Genomic DNA, 6,580 nt, shown 5'->3' with positions numbered 1-6,580 from the left:
CCCAGAAGGAGATTGTTAACCTGCTGGGGCAAAATAAGTTCAGGAATTCCCCTCGTGAATATTTTGCCTTGTTTTTTTGTGTTTTTTTTTTTTTGTCTTTTTGCCTTTTCTAGGGCCTCTCCCGTGGCATATGGAGGTTCCCAGGCTAGGGGTCCAATCGGAGCTGTAGCCGCCAGCCTACACCACAGCCACAGCAACGCAGGATCCGAGCCGCGTCTGCAACCTACACCACAGCTCACGGCAACGCCGGATCGTTAACCCACTGAGCAAGGGCAGGGATCGTACCTGCATCCTCATGGTTCCTGGTCGGATTTGTTAACCACTGAGCTACAACGGAAACGCCAATATTTTGTCTTTTAATGTAAAATTGCAGAAACCTTTATCACACCCACACGAACAAGGAAATACAAATACAAATAATATCAAGTTGGTGTGGGTTTTGTTTTTTTTTTGGGGGGGGGCTTTTTAGGGCAGTACCTGCAGCACATGGAAGTTCCCAGGCTAGGGGTCAAACCGAAGCTATAGCTGCTGGCCACAGCCACAGCCTCAGCCACACAGGACCCAAGCTGCATCTGTGACCTACACCACAGCTCATGGCCACGCTGGATCCCTGACCCACTGAGCAAGGCCAGGGATTGAACCCAGGTTCTCATGGATATTAGTTAGGTTCATTACTTCTGAGCCACATTGGGAACTCCCTAGAGATTCTGTATTCAAGGAACTCAGAATACATAGGATGGGAGGCTGGAATACAGTAAATCAGAATAAAGTCTGATAAAGGCACAAAAATAAGTGAGTAGGGGTTAAAGGTGTTGATGGTCTCTGTGGCAGGAAGTAAAATCAAAACTGAATACTGAAGGATAAACAGGCATTTTCAAGGGCTTGTAAAAGTCAGGAGAACATTCCAGAAAGAGCAGACAGCATGTGCAAAGGCACAAAAAAGAGCTGTGGGGTTGGGGCAACTCCGAGCAGATCTGTCTTGCTGTGGAGGTGGGGATGAATTAATGGGAGGAGAGACAGGAAATACAGAGTAAGGCCAGGGATTTCCACATTTTATCGTCCTCAGAAAGTTAATAACGGGTAATTCATCTTCATCTTAACATACAGAACATAAAGTGGGTTATTGCATCGTAAAATACGACTGAGTTAGAATGAGCGGTTCTAAGAGCAACTGAACCAAGAATCTTTTTTTCTTTTCTTTTTAGGGATGCACCTGTGGCACATGGAAATTCCCAGGCTAGGGGTCAAATCGGAGCTGCAGATGCCAGCCTACGCCACAGCCATAGCAACACCAGATCTGAGCCTCTGGCATCGGTGACCTACACTGCAGCTGTGGCAACGCTGGATCCTCAACCCACTGAGTGGGGCCAGGGATTGAACCCTCATCCTTCCAGACACTATGAAGGGTTCTTAACCTGTTGAGCCACAACGGGAACTCCTGAAGCAAGAATCTAAAGCTCCACGAGTTTTTCCCTGGTGACCTAGCGGTCGAAGATCTGGCACTGCCACTGCTGTGGGCTGGCGTTGCTGCTGTGGTTCAATCCCTGGCCCAGGAACTTCTGCATGCTTTGGGCCTGGGCAAAACCAAAAAACTCAACTATACTCCAGAGAACCTGTAGCATCTAAAGAAGAGTCCCCCTTGCCACCCCCGAAACCCAGTTTTAAAACTGTCAGTTTATTACAAGTAAGCCAGGCAAGATGGGGGCAGCTCCCCATGGGCTGTTGGCTGCTGGGTCCTGGGTCCGGACTGAGATGTGGAAGCAGAGGAAGGGGGTGGGGCAGGCAGGCTGGGACCCCTGGGGAAAGCAGTCTGGAGAACCGAGAGCTTTGTTTTGGTTTGGGTTTTTTTTTTGCTTTTTAGGGCCACACCTGCAGCACATGGAGGTTCCTAGGCTAGGGGTAGAATCAGAGCTACAGCTGCCGGCCTACACCACAGCTCACGGCACCACCGGATCCTTGACCCACTGATCGAGGCCAGGGATGGAACCCATATCCTCACGGCTTTTAGTAGGGTTTGTTAACTGCTGCTGGCAATTCTCATTCCACACCAGAATCTACTTTCTCTTCTGAGGTCTTCCGGCCTCATAACGTCTCTGCCACTCAGGCCCTCGCTTTGACGAGACCACACAGAGCTGTGTAGCCCCACCCCTACCCTGGACCGTGAGAGGTGCTCTGCCTCTCACTGCCTCTTCTCCCTCTGATGGAGGCATGGCCAAGTTCATTTGTGCATTCGACAAATGACATTCTTTTCCTAAAGCAAACAGTATTATTTTTTCTTTTGTATGGCCACACCTGCAGCATATGGAAGTTCCCGGGCCAGGGGTTGCATCGGAGCTGCAGCTTCCAGCCACAGCTACGGCCACAGCCACAGCAATGCTGAATCTGAGCCTCATCTGCAACCTACACCACAGCTCACAGCAACACCAGATCCTTAACCCACTGAGCAAGGCCAGGGATCGAACCCACAACCTCATGGTTACTAGTTGGATTTGTTTCCACTGTGCCACTATGGGAACTCCATACATAGGCCTAATTTTCAGGAAAAATAACTTCGTCAGAGGAAGTATAGTTCCTCTAAAAATTTAGTTCTAGGAGTTCCTACTGTGGCTCAGCAGGTTAAGAGCCGATATAATGTCTTTAAGGATGCAGGTTCAATTCCTGGCCTCGCTCAATGCATTAAGGATCTGAAGTTGCCATAAGCTGCAGCATAGGATGCAGATGTGGCTTGGATGTGGCATTGCTGTGGCTGGGACGTAGGCCTGCAGCTCCTACTCAACCCCTAGTCCAGGAACTTCCACAGGTGCAGCTGTGAAAAGAGAAAGAAAAATAAATAAGTATAAATAAATAAAAATTTCATTCTAAAATATACACATCATACAGAATTTCATATTAGCCTCTATCCACCCCACTCATGAAGAATAGAAACTATATCATATATTCCTAGAGCAAAAGCAGTGAAGTAGACCCTCTGGTAAAGGTTAACAGAGAGGTTCTCAAGCTGGGGTATAGTTTGTATCGGTTATCTACTGCTATGTAACAAATTTTAAAAAATTATAGTTGATTTACAGTGTTCTGTCAATTTCTGCTGTACAGCAAAGTGACCCAGTTATGCATTTATATACATCTATTTTTTCACATTATCCTCCACCATGTTCCATCCCAAGCGACTTGATATAGTTCCCTGTGCTAGGCAGCAGGATCTCTTTGCTTATCCACTCCAGATGCAATAGTTTGCTTCTACTGCTGTGTAACAAATTATCCCAAAGCTTCAAACAGCCACCATTTTATTTGCTCATGTCTCTGAGGGTCAATAAATTGGGCTGAGCTCAGCAGGCAGTCCTTCTACCAACACAGAGACCTCATGCTCCAGAAGTTCTGACTTAACTAGTCTGGAACCAGGCTTCTTCCTCAGGTAATTCTTTTTTTTTTTTTCTCCATCGCCAGAGTACAAAGTTCCTGGGCCAGGGATTGAACCAGAGCCACAGCAGTGATGATGCAGGATCCTTAACCTACTGAGCCACAACAGAACTCCAGGTGATTCTTACGTACTGCTAAACTGTAGAACCACCGGCATCACACCTGACACTAAAGCAAAACTGAGCGAAGGCGAGTCTTTCCCAGCAAGTCAAGGTAGAGTCAAAAGGGCTTTAGGAAATTTAAGACGAGGGGGTTCCCGTCGTGGTACAGCGGAAATGAATCCAACTAGGAACCATGAGGTTGTCAGTTCGATCCCTGGCCTCACTCAGTGGGTTAAGGATCTGGCGTTGCTGTGACCTGTGGTGTAGGTCACAGACGCAGTTCGGATCCTGCATGGCTGTGGCTGTGGTGTAGGCAAAAAAAAGAAGAAAAGAAAAAGAAATGTAAGACTAGATTAGCTGAAACAATATTGGAAAAGACGAGCAAAGTTGGAGAACTCAAACATTTACTACAAAGTTACTGTAATCAAGACAGTGTGGCCTGACATAGGAGGACATAAGATCAAGGGGTCAGAATTGAGAGTCCAGAATATGGGCCAGGGATCAGATCCAAGCCAAAGGTGTGACTTATGCCAGATCCTTTTTCTTTTCAGGGCCGCACCCATGGCATATGGAAGTTTCCAGGCTACGGGTCGAATGAGAGCTGCAGCTGCTAGCCTATGCCACAGCCACAGCAACTCGGGATCTGCCACTTACACCTCAGCTCATGGCAACACTGGATCCTTAACCCACGGAGTGAGGCCATGGATTGAACCCACATCCTCATGAATACTAGTAATTCTTCTTTTTTTTTGCTTTTTAGGCATATGGAGTTTCCCAGGCCATGGGTCAAATCTGAGCTACAGCCACTGGCCTACACCACAGCCGCAGCAATGCTGCAAATGAGCTGCATCTGTGACCTACACCACAGCTCATGGCAACACCAGATCCTTAATCCACCAAGGGAGGCCAGGAATCGAACCCTCATTCTCATGGATCCTAGCAGATTCCTTACAACTGAGCCACGAAGGGAACCCTCCAAGAGTCAGCTTTGACCTATGTCACTGTCTGTGAAATGCCCCAAATCACAGCTACAGCAGTCCTGGATCCTTAACCCGATGTACCAGAGCCCAGTAATCGAATTTTTAAGTTGACCCCAATGGTACTGAAAAATCCTAGGTGGGTTCTGAACTCAGATTCTTTTCTAAAGAATAATCCATTTTTCATCGAGAGAACTTGATTGACAGTTGAGCCAATCATTTCTCAAACATAGCTGTGATCATTCCCCTTAATTTATTTTGCGGATGTGACAAGGACAGGGAGACCTAACCAGGAGTGTTTGCTATTGAGTTCCTCTGGCCCCCAAAGGCTGAGAGGCTCTGTAAAATACTAGGTCAGCAGCTGTGATTTGGGGCATTTCACAGACGGAGGCGCCCCGGTGTGTGTCTGGAATGCCGCTGGTCAGCACCCAGCCTGCTTCAGCGAAATGCCTTGGAGGTAAGCTGTGCCTCGTTAATTAAGCCTCATTAAGGGTTTGTGGACCTGAGAAATGCACCAACACACCTCTCTCTAGGGAGGAGCCGTGGGTTTGTCTTCTGGATTCCTTCCAGCTTCTGGGTAGGTTTCTTTCTCGATATTCAGGAATGGGCGTGGGAAGAAGCAAGCTTCGGTTCTCCACCAGGGGTAGCGACTTCATTCACCTGCCCACGCAAGCTGCAACTTGCAGGACCAGCACATCACTGCTTTTGTCTAGAGCTTTGGTGCAGAGAAAAGTGAGTCCCCGTCCCACAAGGCCGGTAAAAAGAAACTGTGTTGAAAACAAGGATATACACACCAAACACAATTTCTGTCCATCTCCCTGCCTACCCACAAATACTCATGGAAACGGAATTTCAGACCAGCCCTGTGTGTCTTTTAGATTAGCTTCCCTCCAACTAAGCCAGCCAAACCCAAATCGTCTGTTTCAGGCAGCAGTGACTTTGTTTTTAAAGCGTGTCAGGTTCCCAGCAGAGGCATTAAATCTTTCTCTTTTCATGAATTAAAATGTAACAATTAAGAATTATAACTCAACATGAATCTGCCCCGCCCCCCTTTTTGGTCTTTTTGCCTTTTCTAGGGTCGCTCCTGCGGCATATGGAGGTTCCCAGGCTAGGGATCCACTTGGAGCTGTAGCCACCGGCCTACACCAGAGCCACAGCAACATGGGATCCGAGCTGAGTCTGCAGCTTATACCACAGCTCACGGCAACGCCGGATCCTTAGCCCACTGGGCAAGGCCAGGGATCGAACCCGCAACCTCATGGTTCCTAGTCGGACTCATTAACCACTGGGCCACGATGGGAACTCCCGAATCTGCCCTTCTATACCACTTCCTGAGAATTTCAAAACTCTCAAGATAAAGTTACAGCTCATCCCAAAGGGAGGAAAGAAATACCTCGTGAGTCTGAGCGAGGCTTCATCCTTTTCTCAAGTCAGTGTGTTCAAGGCTGGCACACAATCACGTGTCTCCTTCAGATCTGCTCTTCCTCCACTTTCTGACAGATTACAGAAAACGCCTAGAACCATCCCCAACTTGTGACAAAGTTAATCGTGGCATGTGATCCTGGCTGTCCTGTGCCATTTCTGAGGGCTTCACCTGCCAATACTCTACTTTCAATTGTTTTCTTTTTCGGGCCACACCCATGGCACATGGAGGTTCCCGGGCTAGGGGTTGAATCGGGGCTGTAGCCACCAGCCTACACCACAGCCACAGTAACACCAGATCCAAGCCACGTCTGCGACCTACACCATGGCTCATGACAATGCAGGATCCTTAACCCACTAAGCGAGGCCAGGGATCATACCTGCGTCCTCACGGATACTAAGTGGATACTAGTCGGGTTCATCACTGCTGAGCCACAATGGGAATTCACCATTATTATTATTTTTTTTTGAATGATGCAATGTTCTCATCACCCTGCTTCTTTTTGATATTTCCTTTTATTTATTTATTTGTCTTTTTAGTGCAGCACCCACAGCATATATAGGTTCCCAGGCTAGGGGTCCACTTGAAGCGAAACTGTTAGCCTACACCACAGCCACAGCAACGTGGGATCTGAGCTATGTCTGCGACCTACACCACAGCTC

General features: G+C 47.8%; 1 long non-coding RNA gene across 1 annotated transcript; it reads right to left on the bottom strand.

Annotated features, from left to right (window-relative positions):
* Positions 1–3,790: 3,790 nt before the first annotated feature.
* Positions 3,791–6,053, bottom strand: LOC125135009 (uncharacterized). Its single transcript, XR_007136881.1, has 3 exons — positions 5,889–6,053; positions 5,019–5,210; positions 3,791–3,820 (listed from the first exon to the last, which is right to left on the bottom strand). It is a non-coding gene; the product is annotated as an uncharacterized LOC125135009 (long non-coding RNA).
* Positions 6,054–6,580: the final 527 nt, after the last annotated feature.

Source organism: Phacochoerus africanus, chromosome 9 (assembly GCF_016906955.1).
Source record: "Phacochoerus africanus isolate WHEZ1 chromosome 9, ROS_Pafr_v1, whole genome shotgun sequence".
Lineage (NCBI taxonomy): Eukaryota > Metazoa > Chordata > Mammalia > Artiodactyla > Suidae > Phacochoerus > Phacochoerus africanus.
The sequence above is the reverse complement of the archived record's forward strand: the minus strand, read 5'-3'. Positions and strand labels throughout refer to the sequence as shown.